General features: G+C 38.3%; 2 long non-coding RNA genes across 2 annotated transcripts in view; both read left to right on the forward strand.

Moving 5' to 3' along the window:
* Window positions 1-14,851, forward strand: part of LOC111555282 — a 481,645-nt gene that overhangs the window by 238,230 nt on the left and 228,564 nt on the right. The gene's annotated exons all lie outside the window — the stretch shown is intronic.
* LOC111555281 overlaps window positions 1-14,851 on the forward strand; it is a 220,675-nt gene that overhangs the window by 156,888 nt on the left and 48,936 nt on the right. The window contains exon 11 of the long non-coding RNA XR_002735480.2: window positions 9,872-9,996. This is a non-coding gene — a long non-coding RNA (uncharacterized LOC111555281). The remainder of the gene's footprint in view (window positions 1-9,871; window positions 9,997-14,851) is intronic.

Genomic DNA, 14,851 nt, shown 5'->3' on the forward strand with positions numbered 1-14,851 from the left:
ATTGCCAGATTCACCAAAGTTGAAATGAAGGAAAAAATCTTAAGGGCAGCCAGAGAGAAAGGTCGGGTTACCCACAAAGGGAAGCCCATCAGACTAACAGAAGATCTCTCGGCAGAAACTCTACAAGCCAGAAGAGAGTGGGGGCCAATATTCAAAGTTCTTAAAGAAAAGAATTTTCAACCCAGAATTTCATATCCAGCCAAACTAAGTTTCATAAGTGAAGGAGAAATAAAATTCTTTACAGATAAGCAAATGCTTAGAGATTTTGTCACCACCAGGCCTGCCTTACAAGAGACCCTGAAGGAAGCCCTAAACATGGAAAGGAACAACCCGTACCAGCCATTGCAAAATCATGCCAAAATGTAAAGACCATCGAGGCTAGGAAGAAACTGCATCAACTAATGAGCAAAATAACCAGTTAATATCATAATGGCAGGATCAAGTTCACACATAACAATATTAACCTTAAATGTAAATGGACTAAATGCTCCAATTAAAAGACACAGACTAGCAAACTGGATAAAGAGTCAAGACCCATCAGTCTGCTGTATTCAGGAGACCCATCTCACATGCAGAGACATACATAGGCTCAAAATAAAGGGATGGAGGAAGATCTACCAAGCAAATGGAGAACAAAAAAAAGCAGGGGTTGCAATCCTAGTCTCTGATAAAACAGACTTTAAACCATCAAAGATCAAAAGAGACAAAGAAGGCCATTACATAATGGTAAAGGGATCAATTCAACAGGAAGAGCTAACTATCCTAAATATATATGCACCCAATACAGGAACACCCAGATTCATAAAGCAAGTCCTTAGAGACTTACAAAGAGACTTAGACTCCCATACAATAATAATGGGAGACTTCAACACTCCACTGTCAACATTAGACAGATCAATGAGACAGAAAGTTAACAAGGATATCCAGGAATTGAACTCATCTCTGCACCAAGCGGACCTAATAGACATCTATAGAACTCTCCACCCCAAGTCAACAGAATATACATTCTTCTCAGCACCACATCACACTTATTCCAAAATTGACCACATAATTGGAAGTAAAGCACTCCTGAGCAAATGTAAAAGAACAGAAATTATAACAAACTGTCTCTCTGACCACAGTGCAATCAAACTAGAACTCAGGACTAAGAAATTCAATCAAAACCGCTCAACTACATGGAAACTGAACAACCTGCTCCTGAATGACTACTGGGTACATAACGAAATGAAAGCAGAAATAAAGATGTTCTTTGAATCCAATGAGAACAAAGATACAACATACCAGAATCTCTGGGACACATTTAAAGCAGTATGTAGAGGGAAATTTATAGCACTAAGTGCCCACAAGAGAAAGCAGGAAAGATCTAAAATTGACACTCTAACATCACAATTAAAAGAACTAGAGAGGCAAGAGCAAACACATTCAAAAGCTAGCAGAAGGCAAGAAATAACTAAGATCAGAGCAGAACTGAAGGAGATAGAGACACAAAAAACCCTCCAAAAAATCAATGAATCCAGGAGTTGGTTTTTTGAAAAGATCAACAAAATTGACAGACCGCTAGCAAGATTAATAAAGAAGAAAAGAGAGAGGAATCAAATAGACGCAATAAAAAATGATAAAGGGGATATCACCACCGACCCCACAGAAATACAAACTACCATCAGAGAATACTATAAACACCTCTACGCAAATCAACTAGAAAATCTAGAAGAAATGGATAATTTCCTGGACGCGTACACTCTTCCAAGACTAAACCAGGAAGAAGTTGAATCCCTGAATAGACCAATAGCAGCCTCTGAAATTGAGGCAACAATTAATAGCCTGCCCACCAAAAAAAGCCCAGGACCAGATGGATTCACAGCTGAATTCTACCAGAGGTACAAGGAGGAGCTGGTACCATTCCTTCTGAAACTATTCCAATCAATAGAAAAAGAGGGGATCCTCCCTAATTCATTTTATGAGGCCAACATCATCCTGATACCAAAGCCTGGCAGAGACACAACAAAAAGAGAATTTTAGACCAATCTCCCTGATGAACATCGATGCAAAAATCCTCAATAAAATAGTGGCAAACCGGATTCAGCAGCACATTGAAAAGCTTATCCACCATGATCAAGTGGGCTTCATCCCTGGGATGCAAGGCTGGTTCAACATTCGCAAATCAATCAACGTAATCCAGCATATAAACAGAACCAAAGACAAGAACCACATGATTATCTCAATAGATGCAGAAAAGGCTTTTGACAAAATTCAACAGCCCTTCATGCTAAAAACGCTCAATAAATTCGGTATTGATGGAACATACCTCAAAATAATAAGAGCTATTTAAGACAAACCCACAGCTAATATCATACTGAATGGGCAAAAACTGGAAAAATTCCCTTTGAAAACTGGCACAAGACAGGGATGCCCTCTCTCACCACTCCTATTCAACATAGTGTTGGAAGTTCTGGCTAGGGCAATCAGGCAAGAGAAAGAAATCAAGGGTATTCAGTTAGGAAAGGAAGAAGTCAAATTGTCCCTGTTTGCAGATGACATGATTGTATATTTAGAAAACCCCATCGTCTCAGCCCAAAACCTTCTTAAGCTGATAAGCAACTTCAGCAAAGTCTCAGGATACAAAATTAATGTGCAAAAATCACAAGCATTCTTATACACCAGTAACAGACAAGCAGAGAGCCAAATCAGGAATGAACTTCCATTCACAATTGCTTCAAAGAGAATAAAATACCTAAGAATCCAACTTACAAGGGATGTAAAGGACTTCTTCAAGGAGAACTACAAACCACTGCTCAGTGAAATAAAAGAGGACACAAACAAATGGAAGAACATACCATGCTCATGGATAGGAAGAATCAATATCGTGAAAATGGCTATACTGTCCAAGGTTATTTATAGATTCAATGCCATCCCCATCAAGCTACCAATGAGTTTCTTCACAGAATTGGAAAAAACTGCTTTAAAGTTCATATGGAACCAAAAAAGAGCCCACATTGCCAAGACAATCCTAAGTCAAAAGGACAAAGCTGGAGGCATCACGCTACCTGACTTCAAACTATACTACAAGGCTACAGTAACCAAAACAGCATGGTACTGGTACCAAAACAGAGATATAGACCAATGGAACAGAACAAGTCCTCAGAAATAATACCACACATCTACAGCCATCTGATCTTTGACAAACCTGAGAGAAACAAGAATTGGGGAAAGGATTCCCTATTTAATAAATGGTGCTGGGAAAATTGGCTAGCCATAAGTAGAAAGCTGAAACTGGATCCTTTCCTTACTCCTTATACGAAGATTAATTCAAGATGGATTAGAGACTTAAATTTTAGACCTAATACCATAAAAACCCTAGAAGAAAACCTAGGTAGTACCATTCAGGACATAGGCATGGGCAAGGACTTCATGTCTAAAACACCAAAAGCAACGGCAGTAAAAGCCAAAATTGACAAATGGGATCTAATTAAACTAAAGAGCTTCTGCACAGCAAAAGGAACTACCATCAGAGTGAACAGGCAACCTACAGAATGGGAGAAAATTTTTGCAATCTACTCATCTGACAAAGGGCTAATATCCAGAATCTACAAAGAACTCAAACAAATATACAAGAAAAAAACAAACAACCCCATCCAAAAGTGGGGAAAGGATATGAACAGACATTTCTCAAAAGAAGACATTCATACAGCCAACAGACACATGAAAAAATGCTCATCATCACTGGCCATCAGAGAAATGCAAATCAAAACCACAATGAGATACCATCTCACACCAGTTAGAATGGCAATCATTAAAAAATCAGGAAACAACAGGTGTTGGAGAGGATGTGGAGAAATAGGAACACTTTTACACTGTTGGTGGGATTGTAAACTAGTTCAACCATTATGGAAAACAGTATAACAATTCCTCAAGGATCTAGAACTAGATGTACCATATGACCCAGCCATCCCACTACTGGGTATATACCCAAAGGATTATAAATTATGCTACTACAAAGACACATGCACACATATGTTTATTGCGGCACTATTCACAATAGCAAAGACTTGGAATCAACCCAAATGTCCATCAGTGACAGACTGGATTAAGAAAATGTGGCACATATACACCATGGAATACTATGCAGCCATAAAAAAGGATGAGTTTGCGTCCTTTGTAGGGACATGGACGCAGCTGGAAACCATCATTCTTAGCAAACTATCACAAGAAGAGAAAACCAAACACCGCATGTTCTCACTCATAGGTGGGAACTGAACAATGAGATCACTTGGACTCGGGAAGGGGAACATCACACACTGGGGCCTATCATGGGGAGGGGGGAGGGGGGAGGGATTGCATTGGGGAGTTATACCTGATATAAATGATGAATTGATGGGTGCTGACGAGTTGATGGGTGCAGCACACCAACATGGCACAAGTATACATATGTAACAAACCTGCATGTTATGCACATGTACCCTAGAACTTAAAGTATAATAAAAAAAAAAAAAAAAAAGAAAGAAAATATAAAGCACACACCCATTGCTGGGCTCAAAATAAAACGGAAGCTCAGTAACAGTTACACTATCCATTTAACCTCCATTGATGTTTTCAGTTAAAAAAAACCAAACAGATAAATATTATCTATGCCTTTCCTGTTGTAAAGTAAATATGAACTGTGTGATGTTCGTATTGGAAAAGTAAGTATTATATGTAATGTGAAAATGCAATGAAAATAATTTAAAAACAGAAAGTTATCTTCCTGCCTTATTTAAAAGAGTCAAGAAAAGAGGGTAATTTGCTTGTGTGTGTTTAAATTCTTTTGTTTTTATTGCAGTCTGTTGACTATTTTACTCATCAATTTGAAATGCTAATTAGGAATGTTGTTTTTTCATCTCATCAGTCAGAGGGATGCAGTCAGAAGCTTGTTGTTGCTAGGTGGTGCAACAGCTTATTGTTGGTTCTAGGAAGGCACTTTTAAACTAAGTAGGAGTAAATGTTCCTTAAAGGCAAATTCAGCTTTCACCAAATAATGTAATTAAGGAAGTGAATATTGAATGCCTACTGTGTTCAGTTTGTGACTGACTTGATGTCTCCCTGTTTCTGCCCCATCTGCCACTTCTTTTTCATGTCATTTCCTTTTACACTTTTTCTTTTTAAATTGCATGCTCCTTGCTGGTAGGTGTTGGTGCTTACATTGCCAATGGATACCTGCACCTGTGCGTGCTCTATGCACCAGTGGCTTTTGGTTTGGAGTGATAGCTGGCTAGAAGTCTGATTCCCTTTCATATAGCATATTTGAAATATATTGGGTCTCATGTCTTCTTATATCTCTCCTTCCCATCTAGACAGGTGAGAGATACCAGAAATAAACGCAGGTAGAGTTTAGGACCCTGCCTAGGGCACACAAACAGGTAGTAAATACTTGTCATTCAAGGCTCCAACTGCTTAGAATTTCCTCTGCTTATGAGCACAACCATAGTGGTGAATGCCAATGCGCCAGAGGCCTCTTGTAGGTTTCAGGGAGCTGTTTCTCCCTGAGTTCAGAGCAGAAAAAAATGCATGTTCATACTAAACCACCCTTGCCCTTTATAGCTTTTCCAGTGGAGTGAATGTAGGTTATATCCTGGCTCAATCACCTGAAACACTGAGAAGGAATTCAGCGGCTTAGCTCCACAAAGATGTAAATTTCCCTTTCTGAGGTTGAAAATGGAGTGGCGAGGCTAGAAATTTGAGCTTTGTGATGTTTGCCTCAACTTCTAAGAAACATGCAATGAGCTGGGCGCAGTGGCTCATGCTTGTAATGCCAGCACTTCGGGAGGCCAAGGTGGGCGGATCGCTTGAGGTCAGGAGTTGAAGATCAGCCTGGGTGACATGGCAAGACCTCGTCTCTACAAAAACTACAAAAAATCAGCCGGGCATGGTGGTGCACGCCAGTGGTCCCAGCTACTTGGGAGGCTGAGGTGGGAGGATGGCTTGAGTACAGAAGGCAGAGGTTGCCGTGAGCTGGGGTCATGCCACCACTGCACTCCAACGTGGGCAACAGAGCAAGACCCTGTCTCAAAACAAAAAAAGAAACATGCAATATACTCTGTGTAGATAGAAAGCTGAATATCTTGTTTTGTCTGGGATGGCTTAAGTATGGAATTGCCTGGAAATGAGAGAGGTAGACCAAGTGGCATCCTCAGATTCTCTTAGGAGCCTTTTATTTACGAGTCCTTGGCAGGATATTCTAGCTTCTCTCCAAATTGTCTCCAAACTGTCTGCCCAAATTCGTGAACCTGGTTGTCCCATGTAAAATTTCTATTTCTGTCAACTGATATTTTAATAACAGTTCTTCTTAATCCCTTTGTCCTCTGTATGATTTATTTATTTGTTCGACAAATATTTATTGGATTTCCTGCTTTGGGGAGTTTACATTCTAGTGGAAGAAAGAAAAAATAACTAAGATAAATAATTAAAATATAAAGTAGATTAGGTAGTGACAAATACTGAAGAGAAAATCTAAAGCAGGAAGAGGTAATATGAAATTTTAGGGGGTGGCAAGGACTGACATTTTGGATAAGGTAGCCACTGAGAGGGTGGTGTTGAGTAAAGATCTGGAGAAAGTGAGGGATGAGCTGTATGTTTATCTAGGGGGAAGCATCTCAGTCAGGGGAACAGCACGTGAAGTGCTGCAGTGAAGTCCCTGCAGTGAAGATATACCGTTTTGTCTCCGTGCCTTTGCCGTCTTCACTTTCCTGTCCTGTTACACCCTTCTCTTCCAAATTGTACTTCCTTCATCGTCTCTTTCATGAAGACTTCAAGATCTCTTCTCTCTCTTTCTCTCTCTCCTTCCCTCACTTTTTTTTTTTTTTTCTCATAAGGGCTTCGTTATTCAGTATGGGATCTCTTCCCACTCCAGATTCTTGAAGTATGCTTTTGATTTGTACTGATCCTGTAAGGCTTAGGATAGACTCTCTTCTTAATTTTGTCATCTGTTTGTGTTTATGCCTGTATCTGTCTAATCAAATATGTGTAACCCATGAAGGACTGGGGCATGTGCATCCTGAAAAGGACAACAGAGAGCAGGGGTTCAACATGTTTCTTGATACCATTGCTGCTTTTAAACTGTTAAGGATATAGGGTTTCATCTCACATCTAGAATTACGGTTGTGTTACATTTGGTAAATAGCCTCTTTTAGGTTTTCAGAAGTGTGTCCAAAGGTCTTAGATCATTCCCTTGATAATGCCTCCCTCTTTTATTATCTGGCAAATTTTAAACAATGATTAGAAGCTTAAATCCAGAAAATTTCACCCCGGGAACAATTTTGAGCCAACTGTGACTTTCTAGAGCAATCCTTTGACAAAAATTCTGAAGCTTTTTAATATGGCAGGTTTTTGGTAAATCAGTATGCCACTAGGATTCGTTTTTCAGTTTAACATTTTACTCTTCCTTGATATATTAATATCTATTCCTCTCTCTATATATATATGTGTACACACATATACACAGATGCATATATTTTTAATGTATTTTATGTGTGTGTATTATTATATATGTTATGACATAATATGTCTTATAACAAATTACATTGGAATAATAATAGTGGCATAATAGTATTAAAATTAGCTACAAACAGATTGAATTCAATCATCAGGCAAGGACTCTTAGATGCACTATTAAACTATGCAAGCTACTATAATGAAATACTAGTTGTATTTTTGATAGTTTCATATTATTCTTAGCAAAAGAGAAACTTAAGTTTAAGAAAAAATCTTTTTTTAGTTTAAGACGTAGATGTTTGATGGTTAAAGACTCAAGTCTGGGCTTCTCATGTCTTCAGTTTCAGATCTTTTCTTTCATGACAGCCATTGCTGCCACTTACTCCTCCATGTGACCTTTGTGAATGATCATTTTTGGGGTGAGCCCTCTGATCACTGTGGCTTTGAGCTAAACATCCATCAGGAGAACCCCTTTCCACAGCCATGACAGGAAAATCCTATTGGGACTTTCAAAATTTTGTACCATAGAGAGTTACTAAAAACAAATCTTTGGATAGATAAAGACATTTTCTGCTAAATGATAACCAGGATTGGATGCCCAGTTGAAGCTATCTCAATGATGTCATGTGAGGAAATGAAGCATATCAAGTTCAACCATGTGCTTAGGATTGCTTCATTGTTTCTACACCGGATTCCTGGAGTATTATCTCACACCAACTATTATCACTTCATAACTACTTCATTTGTCTCTCTAGTTACCCCTTAACCTTGTCTTTTGCCTTCCCTGCAGTGAGGGGGTGCACTGGTCTTATTAAATTCATTCATTCATTTAACCAATATTTATTTGCACTTACGATATGCACTGGGGCTATGATGAAGATGAAATGACAGTTTCTGCTCTTAAAGACTCATAGGCTGCAGGAGAGACAGACAGGTAATTCCAATGCAATATCAGGGCCACTGTGATGAAGGAGGTATGACTAATGACAAGTAGAAAGAAAAGAATGCTGTATGCCTGTGTAGGGGGCACCCAGGGAAGGCTTCTCCAGAGGAAGCAGTGGTTTAGTGAAAACTAAAAGTAACTAGGAATTTTCCAAGTGAGAGAAACTTTGGATGATAGGAAATTTCCTTCTAGGAATTATGGGCTGGCTTATTCAAGGAATAGTGAGCTGTTTGGGATGGCTGAGGCTTAGCATGTGGGAAAGAATAGTAGAAGATGAAGCAGGATAAGTGAGTAGATACTCCTTTTGAATGGCATAGTATGTTTAGATTTTATCTTACAGGGAACATGAATAATGGAAACATTTTAAGGAGGATAATGGCAAGAATGTATTTGCATAGGAGAGATAATTATTTTACCATTTGGAAGATGGATTTTTAGGAAAGGGTGAGACTAGAGGCCAATTGATAGATGACTGATAATAGTAAGTGCTGCAGCCAGATTAAAATCCAGATGTCCTAGCTCCAAATCAGGAGGTCTCAACCACTATCTAGGTTGCCTTTCTTGTGCAGAGTTCATGAATAGAGTTCAGGAGGCAGTCTACTTGGGTTCAAAACCCTGTTCTGCCCCTTAGGGATGGTGAAATTATTGAAGGATCACTTAATCTTTCTTTGTTTCAGTCTCCTCATTTGTATAATGGGGAGAATATAAATATAATACAACACCATGATATGTGTGTGTGTGTGTACATATATATAGATAGATATAGATATAGATATAGATGAAGATTAAGTGGAAAAATATTTATAAAGTTCTAATAATTGTGCTTGGCAAATAGCAATCAATGTGTAAATGGCAGTGATGATGACGATGCTGGTGGTGATGGTGATGATGATGATGATGATGTAGGCAACTTTGTCCCACAGCAGATCCTAATGGAGGGAACTCAACTGGATGTCCATTCCTGGAAACTGTTAGAACTGATCAGTTACTCTGGATAGGAAAGAGAAGTTATTTCTCAAATTCTCACTATGACCTTCACAGTCTATTGGCAGTGAGGTTTTTAGTGACTTTCCAGATCTAGGCCCATTCATATCTAGAAGCAAGTTGAGCTTTCTCAAAAGGCAATACAAATGATTGCTTGACTATCTCCTCTTGTAGGATTCTCAAACACTGGAGTGCATCAAAAACAACTGAAGAGTTTGTTTAAACAGATTTCTGCGTTCCAACTCCAGAATGTGTGATTCAATAGGTCCAGAGTAGGGTCCAAGAATTTACTATTCTGACATGTTTGAGGGTGACGCTGATGCTGCTGGTCCTGTCTGGGGTCCATACATGGAGGACTTCTGCTCTGTTATGTGCTCTACTACCTTGCCTTAAAGAAACTGAATAAGACTCAGTATTCCTGGCTTCCTGCTGCCTCCCAAACCATCTGCTGAACAACCCCTGATTTCCTCACTGTTTCAGATGCACTGGCTCTGCAGGCTTCCAGGGTGTGTGTGCTGCATAACCTCATCCATATAACTAAGAGATTGAACCAAATCCCCAGGCGGACTGAATAAGAAATCAGAGTTAAGGCCCCCATGGGAGAGGTGAGTACATCAGAAGCCAATCTCGTGTGATCCTACCATTCATTTCTCTATTGCCCCATTGGAATCACTTGTTGTTGAAGTGTCTATGGCTCTGTGTTTGTGAAGAAAACAGGCAACCCTCTCTGATGTTTTCAGTTGTGATTTTGATTTTCCATCCCATAGTTAACTAGTTTAAAGGAGCACAAACCAAAGGTCGTCACCATCACTAATCTTTGCAATGATTAACTAATTAACATAATGATTGCAAAATGAACTATTTTCACAACTCAGTGATTCTGATAACTGTGGTTAGCTTGAGTATTGTGTGTGTGTGTGTGTGTGTGTGTGTGTGTGTGTGTGTGTGAGATTCTCTAACTCTGATTTCCAGGATTGGCTCCTGTCACTTGGCACACTTGCTGACTGTACCTGTTTGCAACATTGGGCTACAGGAGGCGCCCTGGAATGGGAGCCTGATGAAATGACTGGGTAATTCTTAGGATGAAATAGGAGAAGAAATGTAAGACATTTGGGGTTGGCAAGCAGGCTCCCTACCAGTTTTGAGATGGGCAGGTAGGATTTCAATGGCATGTTACATAACCACCCTCTAAAGGGACAGAATGCACATTTCAGTGGCAGAAAAAGAAAAGCACTCTGTTCTACTATGGTTAATTGTTATTAATAATTTAAATGTTGCTTTATCATGTTACATATATCTGCTTACATCTAATGACTTACATAAAAAAAATCCTTAGATCCTAGATTTTTGGACTAAGTAACTTTTTTTTAAAGGCATAAAAGCTCTAATTGAATCCTAGCAAATATTTTTTCATTGGGATTTATTAGAATGTCTCTTTTAGAAGTTTTCAAATATATTAGACTAATAAAATAAATATTAATCTTAGCAACATATTGATGATAGTGGCAGACCATCTGTATTTAGTAGTGGCAAATACCAAGTTCCTACTAGGTCAAGGTATAGCACTAGGTCATGTGGAGGTTAAAAAAATGTTCTTGCCTTTTTACCATTTAATAAAGAGATTAAACAATTACACATTTATAATGCAAATTGAATATTTAAAATATCCAATAGGTACATAATGCTATGGAGGTTGAGCAAAGGCAGTGCTTTTATCTGATTGTGAGGATTTGGAGGAATCCTAGGGAAGGGAGTGGAGTACAGTTTTGACAGGAGTGACTGGAGGAGGGGCCATCTATTCTGGAGTCAAGAAAGATGATATTTTGGCTTTGTGAAGAGTCACTGAAGGACAATTATGATGAATCTGGTTCTTGAAATACTTCTTGTTCCCACCAAAGGCTGTCTACTGACTCCCACAGATGTCTTGTTATACCAGGCCAGGTATGGTGGCTCATGCCTGTAATCCCGGTAGTTTGGGAGGCCAAGATGGGTGGATCACCTGAGGTCAGGAGTTCGAGACCAATCTGACCAACATGGAGAAACCCCATCTGTACTAAAAATACAAAAATTTAGCCAAGAGTGCTGGCGCATGCCTGTAATCCCAGCTACTTGGGAGGCTGAGGCAGGAGAATTGCTTCAACCGGGAGGTGGAGGTTGCAGTGAGCTGAGGTTGTGCCCTTACACTCCAGCCTGGGCAACAAAAGTGAAACTCCATCTCAAAAAAAAAAAAAAAAAAAAAAAAGATGCTGTGTTATACCTTAGAACTCACTCTATGTGAAATGACTGTCACATAGTGATAGGCTGTCACAATGGCCAAGCTTCAAGATGGGTTCATTTCCTCCATTCTCTTGTGCCCTCCTTAAATCATTCCAAGAGTCAAAGTTAGTGTTTTCAGAGGAATTGACATGTCAACTGGTAGCTTATTGAAACTGGTTGTCATTACAATAAACGTTACTAGTGTTACAATAAACCTAGAAACACTGGACTCCTGTCATCTCTCACAATGAGAGTCAGGTAGGTGTGAAAGTGATTAAGAAAGCTTTGTATTTAGGGATGGGGAGGCATTGACCACACAGTTCAAAGAAAGTGTAAGTGAAGGGATGTGAGATACAGAGATCATCACGGCTGAAGCTGAAATGTTCGTGTGGCTCTTTAGAAGTGAGGTTTGTCTGTGGTAAGCATGCTTTTTATGACAACATTTTTGCTATGTAAAGCTTAGAAAAAGCTTTTCCTACATAATATGTGAGTGAGATAACTTCAGAAGTAACTCAGGAAATTCTTTTTCCCATAAAAGTTTGGACTGAGATTGTTTGTGGCCATTCCCCACAAAAGAGTGACGTAGTTTACACAAGAAATGGTTTACAGGATAACTATAAATCTTCCCAAAACTTGTTATTTTCATCCATATTACCAGGAATACACTGAGCAGCACATTTCTGCCTTGAGCCAATTCCCAGTAGAGTTAGAAAGCCAAACTACTGCAGGCTGAAAAGCACCTGAATGGTGGACATTGTGTCAAGAAAGGTGGTAAACCCTACTCTGGGACTGAGATGGAGGCAAGAATAAGTGCATTCTTCAGAAAAGACTCCAGGGATCATCTGAAAGAAGAGAAGTTATGGGTCATGCTTTACCATCTCAGGCCTGTGGACATTTCTCGTATTTATGTAACAAAGTCTTTATATCAATTTTAGCTTTTCTATGTACCAATTTGTTTCTAATTTAAAACAAGCAAGTATAGAAACGTATTATTGACTAGTCTTGGCTACTGGATATGTCTTTAGGTGCTCTTCATGGAGGTAGAGTGAATAAGAAAAAAAAAAAAAAGGTGGGGAACCACCAGACACGTCTTTCCCATTAACTCTTTCTGCACTTCACCTTAAGGCTTAAATGTATTCTCTAAGCTTCATTTAATTTTTTAAATGCAAACCTCCAGTGTCAGTGCTTCTTTTTACGAATTTGATAGTGATGTTAGAAATTATTATGTATCACTCTAAGATGCTTTCTTTAAAAATAGACTAGTTTTAGGGCAGTTTTAGTTCAGTTGAGTGGAAGATACAGAGATTTCTCATATACCCACTGTCCCACATATGCAGTTTCCCCTATTATCAACATTCCCTCTGCATCCACACACATGGTACATTTGTTACCATTGATAAATATACATTATTATCACCCAAAGCTCATAGTTTACGTTAGGGTTCACTCTTGGTGGTGTACATTTTATAGGTTTGGGCAAATGTATAATGACATGTACAGCAATTGTTGGGTAGTTTTACTGTCCTAAAAATCCTCTGTGCTCTGCCTTTTCATGCCTCCTTCCTCCCTAACCACTGATTATATTACTATCTCCATTGTTTTGCCTTTTATAAAATGTCACATAGTTGAAATCTTACAGTATATAGCCTTTTCAGATGGGTTGATTGATGGCTTGATAAATAAATCAATCAATAGATCTATGTTGATCTTTAGATTCTTACATCTTGACAATATTGAGTCTCCCTATCCATGAACATAGAATGTCTCTCCATTCATTTAATTCTTTGATTTCTTTCATCAGAGTTTTATAGTTTTTCTCAGATAGATCTTATAAATATTTAGTTAAATATATACCTAAGTATTACATTTTGGGGGGACTACACTGAATGTAATTCCTTTGGATGTACCACAGTTTATTTATTTGTCTATCTACTTGAGGAAATCTTGGTTGCTTCCAAAGTTTAACAATTATAAACAAGGTTTCTATAACCAGCCATGTGCAGGTTTTTGTGTGGACAAAAATTTTTAACTCCTTTGGGCAAATTCCAACAAGAGTGATTGCTAGATCACGTAGTAAGAGTATTTTGTAGAAAACTGCCAGACTGTCTTCCAAAACAGCTGCACCATTTTGCATTGCCACCAGCAATGAATGAGAGTACCTGTTGCTTCACATCCTCACCAGCAATTGTTGTTGTCAGTGTTCTGGATTTGGACCATTTAAATAGGTGTGTATTGGTATCTCCTTTTTTGAATTCGCGTTTTCCTGATAATGTATAATGTGCAACACCTGTTCATATGCATATTTACCATCTGTATATCTTCTTTGGTGAGGTGTCTGTTCTTGTCTTTGGCCCAGTTTTTAGCTGGCTTTTTTTTAATTGTTAAGTTTTAAGAGTTCTTTATATATTTTGGATAACATTTATTTATCAGATACCAGATATATCATCGCAAATACTTTCTCACAATCTGTGACTTGACTTTTTATTCTCTTGAGATGTCCTTCACAGAGAAGAACACTTTCATTTTAATCAAGTTCAGCTTATCAATTCTTTATTTTATGGATTGTACTTTTGGCATTGGGATACAAAGTGGTGTTTACATAAAAAGTTATCACCAAACCCAAGGTCATCTAGTATTTTCCTATGTTATCTTCCAGAAGTTTTTTTTTTTGCATAGGGCTGTTCAGTTTTTCCAGCATAATTTGTTGAAAAAATTATCTCTGCTATACTGTGTTGCCTTTATCCATTTGTCAAAGGTCAGTTGCCTATATTACATGGGTCTGTGTCTGAGCTCTCTATTCTGTTCAATTTATCTATTTGCCTACTTTTTCTCCAATAACACATTCTCTTGATTACTATAGACTTAGAAGTCTTGAAGTCAGGTACTGCCAGTCATCTGACTTCATTATTCTCCTTCAAATTGCATTAACTCTGCTGGATGTTTTTGTCTCTCCATGTAAACTTTAGACTCAATTTGTTGTTATCCACAAAATGACTTGCTGGGAGTTTAGTTGAGATTGCACTGAATCTGTAGATCAAGTTGGGAAGAACTGACATCTTGGCAATATTGAATCTTCCTATTCATGAACATGGAATATCTCTCTATTTATGTAATTATTCTTTGCTTTCTTTTATCTGAGTTTTGTAGTTTTTCTCATACAAATCTTGTATATATTTATTTAAATGTATACCTATTTTTTTCAGT

This window comes from Piliocolobus tephrosceles, chromosome 10 (assembly GCF_002776525.5).
Source record: "Piliocolobus tephrosceles isolate RC106 chromosome 10, ASM277652v3, whole genome shotgun sequence".
Classification (NCBI taxonomy): Eukaryota; Metazoa; Chordata; class Mammalia; order Primates; family Cercopithecidae; genus Piliocolobus; species Piliocolobus tephrosceles.